This window comes from Meles meles, chromosome 2 (genome assembly GCF_922984935.1).
Source record: "Meles meles chromosome 2, mMelMel3.1 paternal haplotype, whole genome shotgun sequence".
Classification (NCBI taxonomy): Eukaryota; Metazoa; Chordata; class Mammalia; order Carnivora; family Mustelidae; genus Meles; species Meles meles.
Genome location: NC_060067.1, coordinates 149,297,469 through 149,312,721, shown reverse-complemented (window position 1 = coordinate 149,312,721; position 15,253 = coordinate 149,297,469). Strand labels below are relative to the sequence as shown.

General features: G+C 41.4%; 1 pseudogene; it reads right to left on the bottom strand.

Annotated features, from left to right (window-relative positions):
* Positions 1–14,095, bottom strand: part of LOC123936911 — a 150,717-nt pseudogene extending 136,622 nt beyond the window's left edge.
* Positions 14,096–15,253: the final 1,158 nt, after the last annotated feature.

Below are 15,253 nucleotides of genomic sequence, written 5' to 3'. Positions count from 1 at the left end.
ACCAACGAGGTAGGAGGGTGGGCAGGGCCACTAGGGAGGAAATGTCTTCATTTCCTCCCTAGTGGTGGGGGCAGTGCCTCTCCCTGAGGCAGAGACTACTAGGTATGCTGTTAAAATCCATCCCATCCTTTCTTCCTGGACATAAAACTAAGCTACATCTCTCAGCATCTTTCAGTGAGCTGTGACTATGCGGCAAAGCTCTTGTCCATGTGAATGGGTGCCCCCTGGGCAACTTTCACCCCATTTACTTAGGAAAAAACCCCTGGTCCAGGGTACCCACTTTAATGCCTTTTGTACTGCCTGAACTGGCAATGACTAGACTGACTTTGGAAGCCAGATGTTAGAGACGACAGAGCCACTGTCAGCCTGGGCCTCTGAATAATTGGGTCGAACAGTGATGCCCACGAGCTCTAGTGCTTCCCCTTGAAATTGGTACAGAGAGGGGGGCGCCTGGGTGGCTCAGTGGGTTAAAGCCTCTGCCTTCAGCTCAGGTCATGATCCTAGGGTCCTGGGATCAAGCCCCGCATCAGGCTCTCTGCTCAGCAGGGAGCCTGCTTCCTCCTCTCTCTCTGCCTGCCTCTCTGCCTGGTTGTGATTTCTCTCTGTCAAATAAATAAAATATTAAAAAAAAAGAAATTGGTACAGAGAAGAGAAATAAACTTCTTTGTTCTTTAAGGCACGCTGTCGAATCTCTTATCACAGCAGCTTAGCCTGCTCTCCTTATAGAAAATTGGTACCCAGAGTATGGTGAGTACTGTGCCACCAAAGACAAAAAACTAAAATTATGTTGCATTGGCTTCACAGGGAGGTTGCGAGGGGTCAGAACATAGATATTTCAGTCTGGAAAGCTGGTAACCTCTTTCATATCGTGACAAAACATTTCGTAGAATTTTGCCTGCAGTAACTTGGAAGGCGGTGTGCCCCCCCTGAGCGAAACACTCTAGGTACAGGGGGGGTAAAGAGCCAGAAGAGGGATTTTCTATTGCCTGCTGCTCAGAGGTGGATTGAGGCTATGAAATTATTGAAACTTAAGTTTCAGGGTCCCTCACTGGTAGGTGTCCCTTGCAGGGATTCGGGAACAATGAGTTCACATAGGCAAATGTTTTTGCAAATGTTTCAAATGAAGATATTTTATCTGTAATCAGACCATTCTCTCTTTCTGTGCTAACTTCTTCTATATCACATGTCCCCTATCTTTAGGTGATGATGGAGTAGCTGCCTTTTAGGACCTGGTAAGGGGAAGTTGAGTTGATGATACTTCCATTTTGGGTGGAGTGAGACATATTTATATGGCTTGTTGTTACTTTCATGGATGGGCAGGATATTACTATCCATCCCAGTGTAAGAATGGCTTCCAGAAATTTTATTACTGTTGGATGGGCCATTTCACTGAGAACCATGGCAGGAAGACTTGGCATTACTTCACACTCAGCATCATTTGTATTAGATACTGGAGAAGAAACAAGTATGAAAGGCGTAAAACCAGGAGCTCGTCCGTCTAAAAAATTCTTCCAGTCATCGAACATTTAAAGTTGTAAATATAATCTAGCTATGTTTGGTATGGAAAATGTAGTACACTTAAAATATGTGCATTCTTCTGTATATATATTTTATGTAATTTAAAAGTTTAAATATTTTAAGCAGGAGATTTGAGTCTAATCAATGCCTAGGCAAAACCAAAGTTCCCTTCTGTTAGTGATACAATTACCAATATAACTTACACAACTTAAAACATACCTTACAGGTTTTTTTTCCTTTTTCATTTAGGATCCAATATCTGGACTATGAAAATACACTATTCAGGTCATCTGCTGCAGAAATCATAACTGACTGACTATCCCAACTGCTGTTCCACCGGACCTACTGTTGCATTCACCGGTCATGAATGAGCATGGCGGGGGTACTTAGGCTATGAGTAAGCAGGAAAGCAGGACTGGGAAAGCAGGACTCCTCCAATGGGTCACTGTGGCTTGAGGACTCCCTATCAGCCTGGAAAAACCTTCATTGGAAGTGCATGGCAACCTAAGACTCCTTCCCTTCTCTTCTGTCCCTTCAACTACTTTCCTTTCCTCTTCTGTCCCCTCTCCTCCTTTCCCCTCATCTCCTTCCTACCCTCTTTCCTTCCATAGATGTCAGTCCTACAACATGACCTCAATTCTCTCCTTGCCTACTCTCGCTTCCTCTCCCAATAAAACTCGTGTATATCTGGTGTCATCTTAGCGTTTGATTCTCAGTGAACTTGAACTAAGGAAACTGACCGCGACAGAGTCCCAAAGAACAGGCAGTAAGATGGAGGTTTCAGACCGGTTAACTTACTGACCAGTGGGCAAAGAGGACATCATCCTGAATGATAGGTGGGGCACCTTGGCCCAAGGTGGCAGCTCAGTTGTTAAAGATTTTAGTGGTGATGACCTGAGAAAATGTCCCAGGGGAGGGAAACAAGCTTGCAACTCTTCCGACAGGTGTGGAATCCAGTAGAACACAGTATACGACCAAGAGGCCCTCTTCACAGTGAGAGAGGTGGGAGAGTGGCCCAAAGCCATGGGATCCACCATTCTCTGCATACCACCATCTAGAAGCAGCCAGCCTCATGGAATACAGGAATAATGTTGTAAAGGTACAACTTCAAGGCCAGTTCTGAGACCATAGGATCAGGCACCACGCTCTGGGATACAACATGTGCATTTAATCAGAGAGCTATGCTGCGTCCCTACTAGGAAGAAGACATGGGCCTAGAAACCATGGGTTGGAAGAATAATCACCCCACTTATCACTATTCCCAATGACCCACGAGGGATTTTGTCTTTCTCATCCCCACAACTCTGGGTTCTGCAAGGTTAGAGGTCCCAAATGGGCGTACTCCTGGGACTCCACTCTGGCAGGAGACACAGCAAGTGTCCTATTGAATAAGAAATGAGTTTGGCTTCCTCCAGTGCACTTTGGATTCCTTGTGACCTGGGATTGGCAGGGGATAAATCAACACCATGGCAGGGGTAATTGACCCTGGTCAGGAGGAGGAAGAAGGCTGCTCTTGAACCACAGGGATACGAAAGGTTCCCATGTGGGAATCCGGGTGTTGTGCCTCCTGGCATTACCGTAGCCTTCAGTAAAGATAACTGTGATCAGATAGAGGCAGTAATCCTAGTCTGGGAAGGTATGATTGCCAGGAGCTCGGACTCCTCAGGAAGACAGATTAGGATGACACTGTCAGGTAAGCCACAAAGGTCTGCTGGGTTGATAGTGGGGAATGAGGGGAGCTGGGAAGGGAAGAGCAGAGGAGGGCAGGGACGAGCCCAGTGGTAGCCTCATGTCAGCCTGTGTCAATGGAGGCTGTCTTTCCTCCTACTAACCTCTCACTTCCGCGTATGCCCCAGAAAGAAAGGTCCATGGAAACCACGGAGATAGTAAGCAATATTATAATGGTGATATTGTAAGCAATTATTTCATTTTGGGATATAGTAAGAAATAATTGTATTCACTATTGATCAATGAGAAGGTTGTTCTGGTGTGTGTCTTTTTTTTTTTTAAATCAGGATTCCCCCCAAATTTACAGACAATCAAATAGAACACACAATGAACAAAAGCGGTGCTTTCTCAAGCAGGTATTTGAAAAAATTTGGAAGTGGTAAAACTATTATGAAAGCATGGCTTACTCCAAGACTGGAAGTTACTTATTTTGTTTTCTTTGCAAACTTTTTTCAATGAAGTGGATGAGCTTATAGCAGACGTATTTTCTGACTGAAGGTCATATTCAGAACCCCCTCAAAAGCCATTTGGGTCCCACAGAGCAAAAGCAACCAAGTTTACCTGGATTATATACAAATCGAATAAAGGTGCACTGGACAGATGAGTAGACCAGGAGGATATCCAGTTTGTTTGTTGTTGTTGTTTTTTTAAAGTAAAAAAGAGTAGTCATGGTTATTTAATTTTAAATGAAAGAAATTTGTCTCTCAAAGATCACAATATAATGTGGTACACTTCAAACAACAGAAATTTCATGGACAATATCAAACCAATTACTGAATCTGACCTCTTTTTTTCCCTACAGGTACATGGAAATATGTCAAAATAAGAAACTCAATGTGACTTGTTTATCCAAAACAGTTCATGAAAAATTAATAAAAATAATATGAAAATAATCATACTGTGAAACAGTATGTTTAACCAGACAGTGGATACTGTTCTGTTCCTGTCCATGCTGCACCAGATGTAACGAGTACTAATCAGATGGTAATTATTCTGTGACATAGGAAATCCCAAGAGCTATTTAAAATTTTTTTTTTCCAACCAAAAATCATCTTTCATCTTTCTGTTACTTGATTCAGCAAAGTGAAGCTCTGGATGGTTATAACCTGTCAGTGAATAACAGCTGTGGTCAATCTTGGGACAACGCTCCTGTGTGATCCTGAGGACAACGGAGTGCAAGCGCGACTGAAAACAGAAATGAGTTTGCCCATGTGCTGTGTAAGGGCCACTCCTTCCAGCTTATCTAAGTTTTGCAAAGTTATGTGTCTTTCCTGTTTGCCCATGGGTGGATTGTGTTAAGTATGTAGACTGTTGCGGGCTGCTCTGTGGGCCCCCAAAATTCACGTGCTGAAATCCTAACCCCCAGTACCTCAAAATGGGCCTTTGGAGTCCCATTTAGAGATTGGGCCTGTAAGGAGGTGATGAAGTCAAAATGAGGCTGTTAGTTAGGATGGGCCTTAATCCAACCTGGCTGGTGTCCTACGAGAAGAGATTAGCATGTGAAGAGAGATCGGAGGGTATGCACAGGTGGGAGATCATGCGAGGACACAGAGAGAAGGCAGCGATCTGCAAGCCCAAGAGGCAGGCCTTGGAAGAAACCAATCTGCCAACGCCCTGCTGTTGGCCTCCAGAACGGCGAGGAAACAAGTGTCTGTTGCTTAAGTTACCTGGTCTGTGGTATTTTGTAATGGCTGCCCTAGCAGACTAACACATTGTCTAACTTGGATTTTTCACTGAAGAAACTAAATGTAGCCAGAGGTTCTGCCTTGTATAAATCTGTTCAGGTCTTGCATTTTAAGGATAATCTGTGTTTCCAACAATTTGGAAGAAGGACCCAAATCCAAACCCATTTTCATTTCTGAAAAATGTTTCTTCAAAAAACAGATACAGCAAATTATGCCATTTTATTTATTTATTTATTTTAAAATAGCCTTTAAAAAAAAAAAGCTTTTATTTATTTATTTGAGAACGAGAGAGACAGTGAGAGAGGGAATACAAGCAGGAGGAGTGGGCAGAGGGAGAAGCAGGCTTCCTGCAGAGCAGGGAGCCTGACACGGGGCTCAATCCCAGGACCTTGGGATCATGACCTGAGCCGAAGGCAGCCGCTTAACGACTGAGCCACCCAGGCGCGCCAAATTATGCCATTTTAATTGCAATTTGTACAGATGATTGGAACACTAATGATGCCCATTTTGAACATATATAAAAGGGTATTTTCTTTTGTCATCTTTAACTTTATATATTCAACAGCAGAAGGAAAACTCAATTAAAATTACTAGAATGTGAATGTGATAACAATGATTGATGAAATCAATAGGAGTTATTTTGATGTAAAGCAAATTATAACAACAACAAAAAAAACCAAAAAACCCCTTTCAGATCCTACCAAAAACCTTAAGTCATTAAGAAAAATAAATCCATTTCAAACAGAAATAATGAATAGTTTCTTTGTTTGTTTAGTAGCGCTTTTAATGGAGAGAGTGATGCATTCAAATACATAAGAAAAATATAAATCCTTGCTGATTAAACGAAATTTTGATGTCTTCCAAGATAGCATAAATTTATAATGTTCTGCTAAACAAGTACATCGGTCTTCCACTACAAACTATTGAGTGTTGTCAGTTCAAAGACCATTTAAAATTAGTTCTGCACTGGAAAATCTAACATGTTCTGAAATCTTAGAACCCATACGTAAAAGAAAGTGGATTGAGGTTTCTTCCAAGTTAGGCAACAATTCTAAAACTGTGAGACAGCATCAATAGTGAAAAAAAATCCACATAAATTTAGAAATTAAAAATAGACTACTAACTCATGATTCAAAAAAAAAAAAAGGTCACATTTAAAAACACTGAGAAACTGGGGTACCTGGGTGGCTCAGTCAGGTATCCGACTCTTGATATCGGCTCAGGTCATGATCTCAGGGTCGTGATTTGAGCCCCAAATCTGACTCTGTGCTGGGCATGGAGCCTGCTTAAGATCCTCCCTCTCCCTCCCCCCCTACCGCTTTCTACCCTCCATGTACATGCCCTCCCGTGAAATAAAAAAATAAAAACAGTGAGGAATGAAACCTGAATATACCAAGACTTGTGGAATGAGGTGTAAATGGCACATTGAAAGAGTGTTAAAGAAAAGAATAGGGATTGGTTGGGTGATGTACACTGGGAGGGTATGTGCTATGGTGAGTGTTGTGAAATGTGTAAGACTGACAAATCACAGACCTGTACTCCTGGGGCAAATAATACATTATAAGTTAATAAAAATAATTTAAAAGACAGAAAAGAATAGGGATTGAAAATGAATGGGTTAAATATCCAACTAAGAAGTTAGAAACAAAAGCGTAATCCTGTAGGAAAGAGAATGAAGTTCGAAGCAAAACTTAATGAATTAGAAAGCCAATTACAAAAAAGAAAAGCAATAAAACCAAAGTAGATTCTTGAAAATACTTATCGAAAAGTCAACCTCTTTCTTGTGAGATTGATCAAGGAAGAGAGAGGGAGTGCAAGGGATCAATCCTACAACTGGAAAGGGAGGTAAAACCTCTATTGTGTCTGTGGCTTTAATATTGAGAGTATTATGGACAAACTTATGTCAACGTAAACTTGAAAATAAAGACAGAATGCACAAATTCTTAGGAAGAAGAAAACTGACTCAAAAGAAATATGTATCTATTGTATATATGTAATGGGCAAATTTTACCAACCATTATGAAATGAATAATTCCAGCCTCATATAAACTTCCATAAAAATGTACAAAGAGGAAAAACTCAGGAATGCATTTTCTGAGGCATTTTAACTCATTCTAAAACTAGAAAAGAATGGTACAGAGAAGAAAATTTAGGCCAATCTGATGAAAGAGCATAACACAAAAATGTTCAATAAAATATTAGCAAACGGATCTAGCATGTACAGAAAACAAATTATGCCATAACTAAATCTTGTTTATCCCAAGAATTTAAGAGTGGTTTAATATTAGAAAACCTGTGTATGTCAGTTATCACATAAATATGTTAAAGGAGAAAAATCATGGGATCATTGCAACAGAATGTAGAATTAAAATGATATAAATATAGCAACCAGTTTTAATTAAAAAAAAAAACAAATCCTATCAAATTGAAAAAATCCCTACCAAATTAGAAACAGAAGAGAATTTTCTCGTCCTGATGAAGAATAACTACCAACCAGTTATATAAACTATCATTTTTGATGGGGAACATCGAAAATTCTCCCTTTTAAATCAGGAAACATACCAAAAGTTGTGCTGCTATTGAACATGGCATGAGAGGCCCTACGCCTGCGCAATAAGTCTAGGGAACGAGATAAGAGACACAAGGGATGCGGAGGAGGCGGGAAAAAGCCATTTCCCACAGACGAAACATACATTCAAAAACCCAAATGATACTACACACAAGTTATCGCAGTTTGTTAGGGTGGTTGGCCAAAAGATCAATACACAAAAATCAGTTGCTTTTATATGGATAAGCCACGGAGAGCAGACTCCACAATTTTCACTTGTAATAGCAACAACAGCAACAAAATACTTAGGAACAAATCTCATCAAAAAATGTGTAAGACCCTTGTGGATAAACGACAAAAACTATGTTGAAAGGCATTAAAGTACTGAATAAAGAAGAAAGATCTTCTATTCATGAATAAGAACAGTCGATACTCTAAATATGTCAGTAGTCCCCAAGCTGATAGACGGTTCTAAAGCAGCGCAATTGGAAACCCTACATTGCTTTTGGTGGAACTTGATAAAATGATTTTAAAATGCGTATGTGCTGGGAATCACTGGTACTCCTGACTAAGAGAAATAAGGTGGGCGTCCTTGCTTGTCAGAAATTAAAATAATTTGAAACTCTAAGAGTTAAGACTGTATTGTCTTAGTGCAAGGACAGACAAGTTGGCGAGTAGATAGGGTAGAGGGTTCAGAAGGATGGAGACTTATGTGTTGTATGGCAGAGGCTGGCCGCAGTTCTGCGGGGAAGGATGATCCCCAGTAGACGTGTCAGCACAACGGGCCATCTTCTACTGGATTGGTCAGCCGGGCCAGCTATAAAAAAATACCACAAACTAGGTGGCTTAAGCAACAGACATTTCCCTTCCTTACAGTTCTGGAAGTTCAAGATCAAGGTGTTGGCAGAGTGGGTTTCTATTTTGTTTTAAAAGATTATTGATTTATTTGAGAGAGCAAGAACAAGCGGGGAGGAGCAGAGGGAGAGCAAGAAGCAGACTCCCCACTGAGCAGGGAGCCTGATGTGGGGCTCGATCCCAGGACCCTGAGATCCTGACCTGAGTCAAAGGCGGACACTTAACCAACTGAGCCATCCAGCAGCTCCAGCACAGTGGGTTTCTGATAAGACCACCCTCCTTGGCTTGCAGATTGTGCCTTCTCCCTGGTTCTCATGTGGCCCTTCTTCTGTGTATGCATGCTTTCCTATGCACCTTCTTCTTCTTATAAGGACATTAATTCTAATGGACTAGGGTCCCACCTTATGACTTCATTTAACCTTAATTACTTCCCTCAAGGCTCTATCTCCAAGTACAGTCACATTGGGGGGTTAGGGCTTTAACCTATGAATTTGAAGGGGACTGAAGTTGGTCCAGAACACTAAAAATATGCCATTATGAAAAAAGAAATCTATTCCAGATTGATCAAGGACTTACATGCGAAGGAAAAAATTTTAAAACTTACTGAAAGTAAACATAAGACACAGAGCAACAGTTTTCAGATATTGGACACCAAGAAGCACAGGACAACAACCCCTGAGAGAATGGAACTAAATACTAGAAAGATTGCTACAAAGAGAGCAAAGACCCATATAAAGAGAGGTCTAATAATCTGCAGAGGTTTCCCTTGAAAACCAGCTGATTATTGATTCACTCATGCTTATGCTGAGAGGGAAAGAATCACCAAAAAGGAGCAGTTGGAATAACCCCCAGAGATCACACAAGGGTAATGCAGCCAGAGTGGAAAAACCTTGTGACTACACAGACCAACGGAGTACTCAGAAAGGTATTGCTTCAGGAACAGGTCTGAATTAGCCCGAGACTAACAGCTGCTCTGGTCCCACATAAATAAGCCTAAAAGCATGCTTTGAAAAAACCCAAACTGTTTCCAAGTAGCTTAACTGCGTCCCAGAACAAAGTTCAAGACTACTTAAAGGAATAAAGACATCCATCCTGCACGATATGAAATTCACAATATCTGGCATCCAGTTGAAATTTCCAGGCATTCAGAGAAGAAAAATAATGTGTCAGAGAAGAAGGAAAATATGATCTATGATGAGGAGAAAAATCAAGTAACCAAAAAACCAAACCCAATGAAATGAATTATAGAATTCGTGGATAAGGATGTTAAAATAACTATCATAAATATACTCCATACGTTCCAGAAGGTAGAGGGAGACATGAAAGAGATTTTTTAAAAAGACCAAATAAAACTACTAGAGATAAAAATACAGTGTCTGAGATGAAAAAACCACTAGCTGGGATTAACAGAGTAGACACTGTTTTAGGAAAAGACTGGCAAAGTTGAAGATCTTTGAAGAAAGTTGAAGATCTTTGAAGACAGAGCAATAGAAACTATTCAAAATGAAACAAAGAAAAGGAAGGGGGAAAAAAAACAGAGAAAGGACAAAACATTATGGGTGTGTGACAATGTATAATTGAAGTCCCTACAAGAGAGGAGAGGCAGAAAAGGGAACATAAAAAGGAAGAAATAATGACTGCAGTTGTTCCAGATTTTATGAAATATATTGGAAATTTTTTCCAAACTTAATTAAAACTACCAGCCATTCAAGACACTCACTAAATATCCATCAGTGGATGAATGGATAAAGAAAATATAGCACACACACACACTATTTTATTCAGCCATAAAAAAAGAAGGAAATCATGTCATTTGTGACAACATGAATGAAACTTAAGGGCATCATGCTAAGTGAATGAAATAAGTCAGACAGAGAAAGACAAGCACTGTATGATATCACTTATATGTGGAATCTAAAAATTGAGACAAGGGGCGCCTGGGTGGCTCAGTGGGTTAAAGCCTCTGCTTTCGGCTCGGGCCGTGATCCTGGAGTCCTTGGATCAAGCCCCGCATCAGGCTCTCTGCTCAGCGGGGAGCCTGCTTCCCCCTCTCTCTCTGCCTGCCTCTCTGCCTACTTGTGATCTCTGTCAAATAAATAAATCAAATCTTTAAGAAAAAAATAAAAATAAAAATCGAGACAAATAAAACCCAAGCTCATAGATATAGAGCAGATCGGGGGTTGCCAGGGCCTGGTGGGCAGCAGAGGGCACAAAAAGGGTTTCAAGAAGTATAAACTTCCAGGGATACCTGGGTGGCTCCATGGGTTAAATGATTGCCTTCAGCTCAGGTCATGAGCCCAGGGTCCTGGGATGGAGCCCCTCGTTGGGCTCCCTGCTCAGTGGGGAGTCTGCTTCTCCCTCTCCCTCTGCTCCTCCTCCTGCTCATGCTCTCTCTCAAATAAATACAATTAAAAAAAAAAAAAAGAAAGTATAAACTTCCAGTTACAAAATAAACAAGTGCCAGGGATGGAATTTACAGCATGATGACTATAGTTAATACTATTGTACTGTGTATTTGAAAATTGCTAAGAGAGTACATCTTAAAAGTCCTCCTCACGGGGCACCTGGGTGGCTCAGTGGATTAAGCTGCTGCCTTCGGCTCAGGTCATGATCTCAGGGTCCTGGGATCGAGCCCCGCATCGGGATCTCTGCTCAGCAGGGAGCCTGCTTCCCTCTCTCTCTCTGCCTGCCTCTCTGTCTACTTGTGATCTTTCTCTCTGTCAAATAAATAAATAAAATCTTTAAAAAAAAAAAAGTTCTCCTCACAAGAAAGAAAATTATAACTCTGTGTGGTGGTGGATGTTAACCAGACTTCTTGTGCAATTATTTGCAATATATATAAATATTAAATCATTATGTTATACCCCTGAAACTAATATAATGTTATATGTCAACCATATCTCAATTAAAAAAAATTAAACAAAGTTTCCAAGGGGTTCTTTCTTGAAAACTTTCCAGTCATTAGAAACCACAAACACAAAGAACCAGATTTTTTAATGGACTCACAGTAAGACAGCAGCTTGTAGTTGAGAGCAAAAAAGAGAGAGAAGTACACAAGATATTGGAAGTGGCCGGTGTTTGCTACTTTCTCAGAATAGACTTAAGGTAACTTAATTCCAAATGACAGATGATTCAAGAACTGGAACAATTCCCATAGTTCATCTTATCTATTTCCTCTGTTTATAAATGCAAGAACGGAGAACCACGAAGTTAGTGGAGTTCAATGACTTGTCCAAGGTGACATAAAATATTAGTTACAGAATTGTCACTAGCGCGTAAGTTCCTTGATTCTTAATCTGGGGTGCTTTCCAGTAAATTAGATGAAAGATCCCTTGAAATTTTTCTCACTAAATCCCTGTGCTGGGAACCATTCAATACTCCCAACAAACAAATTGTTTAATCAAAATACGTATTTCAGAGAATAACCATGGAAATGGGACTGTGTTTAGGGGATAAAGAATAGTCTGGTTTAATGGGAACATGAGTCCAGCTGAAGAGCAGTGAGAGAGAAGCACGACGTAGTGGTTCTCAGAGCACAATCTGGGGACCTGGGACCCTTTCAAAGGGTCTGTGAGGTCAAAGCTATTTCCCCATTCGTACTGAGATGTTATTTGCCTTTTCACTCTCTTAAGTATACAATGGAATTTTCCAGAGGCTACATGACCTGTGATATCACAACAGATTGACTGCAAAAGTAGAGAGAATACAGCTGTCTTCTATTAAGTCAGACATTTGAGAGATTTCCCAAAATGTGAAACAATGCCACTCTCTAATTTTTGTCTTCTAAAAAATAGTTATTTTTCACAAAATGTGGTATTTATATTAACCTGTAATGAGCTTCTTGTTGCCATTTAAAAATATAGGAATATTTTTAAATTTTCATCGGTCTTAATTTAAGTAAATAGTGATAAATATAGTCCATATAATGACAGCTCTTTGGGGTCTTCAATAATTTTTAAGAATGGGAAGGAATCCTAAAACAAAAATGTTTGAAAATCATTGTTATGGAGGGTTTCTGAAACTACATTGAAGAATTTGTCTTTCAGTCACATGTAGTGGTTTGTCACTGAGGAGTTTTGAGCAAAGAAGCACAAGATTCAAGTCAGACTTTGGGAAAGACTTATCCTGGCAACTGGTGGGAAGAAAGACAGCAAAGAGGCAGGGGTGGGGTGGGGTGGGGGGGGGGTGGGGAGGGATTGTTCTAAAACTATCAGAAGTCTGGGCATGAAGGTATTTGGAGAAAGAACAGAAATCCCAGATCAATGCCCTGTTAGAGTCAAAAAGAGGAACAGGCATAGCTGGTGTCTAAAAAATGAGATTGGCTGGAGTGGGGAAAGAAGAATGGGTAACAGGGTCAAAGACAGAAGTGTAGCAACACCTGAACTGGGGGAGGTCAGGGTCACAGTACGGTGTGCCAGAAAACAATTCCCTCAAAAATGAAAACAAAACACAAAAAGCTTCTAGGCTTAGAAACCTTTCTGGAGGTGTTAAAATATTGAACTTTCAAGAGCAGTTTAGTCCGAAAAGTGGGACTTATGGAGATCCTATCTTCTTATTTATTCTGCTGTATAATTGGAGAGTTTTCAGTTTTTAAGATCATGAGCCTCTATCTCTTTTATAATTAAAAATGCTCATGATTTTTAAGAATCTGTGCCACAGTCACAATTTTAAACTATCTGTCCCTGGAGAATGGGGCGGGGCGGGGGGAAGCAAGTATCTCTTGCTAATCACTCTATATATTTCTACTTTAGAATTTCTTAGTGTGCCTAAAGTTTTTTTTTTTAATAATTTAAAGAATTTAAGACTTTCAAAATACTGTCACGAGGAGGAAAAACAAATATTTGGTGTTGTGTCCCATGGTGTTCAAAGCTTAGTACTGAGCACAAGGAGACACTTTAAGTCCCTGTCCTTGGAGAGTAAAGAAATAGGCCATAACGCAAAGTAACTTCTGAATCCTAAGTCCCAACCTGTTCTGGGGATAAAGCAGAGTCCAGTGTAATGGGAATATGAGGTTTGGTTGAGGAGCAGTGAGAGAGAAGGGCTTAGCAGTGGGGCTCAGTGTGCGATCTGGGGTCCTGGGACCCTCTCGGTAGCCATCATCCTAGAAGCAGACATTCTTTATGAAAAGTTAGTGTTGTAATGGGGTGCCCCTTCTGCTGTATGGCCAAGAACAGTCCCTCAGAGGAATTGCTTCATGGTAACGAATGATTCACAAGACCCTCCAAGTTATGAAAATTTAAGGCAAACAGGCCATCCTTGCCTGTGAGAGCTGGTGTATAAAATGCACGTGTTTTTGTTGTTTAACACATCTGTCTCTCTCTTTTGTGTGCAATGGGGAGAGCCCTTGCTGGGATGTGCTGTGAGGGTCCCATGGCAGAGAAGATGCCACAGGAGACTGAACAAGGCTTCTTGGGGAAGACTTTCCAGTGTGACAGCAGGCGGAGGCTACCCAGCCGCAGCCCATGTGGTACTGTGCTATGTCAGCATTGGGGGAACTGGCTGAGCTTGCGAGTGTGATCTAAGAGACGTGGCCTCAGAGCTCAGGCGGGGCCACTGCTGGGTGATGGGAGGAGAGGAGCTGAATCAATAGGCATATCGTAGCAACCGTGAACAAGTTTCCTGACGTGGGAATGTGCAGGACTCACCTGTGACCTCCTGTGGCAGAGACCCAAGCCCTGGCATGAGTAGACGGGTCGTTTTCTCCTTCCTGGCTTTTCGCAGCGGGACCCGTCGTCTCCTTTGAACTGAGGGAGTCCTTCATGTTGCTGCCTAAGTGAGGTGGTGGGGGGAGGCCTTGGGAAAGAAATGAACTTCCTGTCACAGAGGGCAGGTGGGTCCTCTGGCAATAAATTGAATAAATAAAAGGGAGGCAGTTGTGTTTGAACTCCCAGCTAATAAAAAGGATCATTCCAGATACACTACCTGACATGGGTTTCTGTAAAATGAGTCATTTCCCTCCGGGTCTTTCTTAAAATTTCTTCAATGTATTCCCACAACACCTGCAGTTAAGCCCAGTGTTTCTGGGAATATAAGAAGTAAAGCATGCAGCTTATCTATGAGAAAAATGGACCCACAGGGTACTGGTGAGAGCTTTGAGAACAGGAAATCCGCATGCACTGGTCTGCTGGTCTGACTGATACTTTATGCCTTTTCTTACGCACCAGCATGCTGCCAACGTGAGGCCAGCTCACAGGACATTTGCAGGATCTGCGAGGATGACCCCTCCATGACACCAAGAGTTCTGTATTGCTCATTGACCTGCAAGAGGGCCTGGTAGATTCTCAGGGAGTATTCATTGAACAAACATGAACGAGTAAGCTGAACATGAAAATATCCCAACACTACAACACAAGGTTAAAGATTGACGAGGGTTCATTTTTGTCCATGGAAAACACTACTCGGAATGGAGACGTTTTCTGGGAGAGGATTGGAGAGAGGAAGGAACACATTAATACAAGTACACAAGGGAGAAAGCTTGTGTGATGGAGGGCTTCAGTCTAGGTCCCTTTAAGGCAAATGGAGCCAAAGCACATTTGCTTACCGAACAGTGTCCCTACCTAGGGGAAACAGCTTCAGGGAAGTGGAAGTAAATCCTGCCTTTCTGGGCCTGATGCCAGATACTCGAACACGTTAAAGATGACAGACAAAGGGGACAACACCTTAAGACCTATCCCAAACTGTGTATTTCCCTCCCTCTGAGGGTTAGCCAGCGTTGAATCATGTGTGTCCGGGAAGTAATAGAGGATGTAGGGAAAGAAGTTTCTTTCTCTATAATTTGAGGAGCCACAGGGTCAGGGAGGCTTGAGGTCTAAGGCTGACTGCAGTACCCAGACTCACTGAGAAAAACTGAGAAGACGGTAAGACATACCTTACCCAAGAATTCTTGTGGCTGAGCATGTACTCATAATAGTTGATTTCC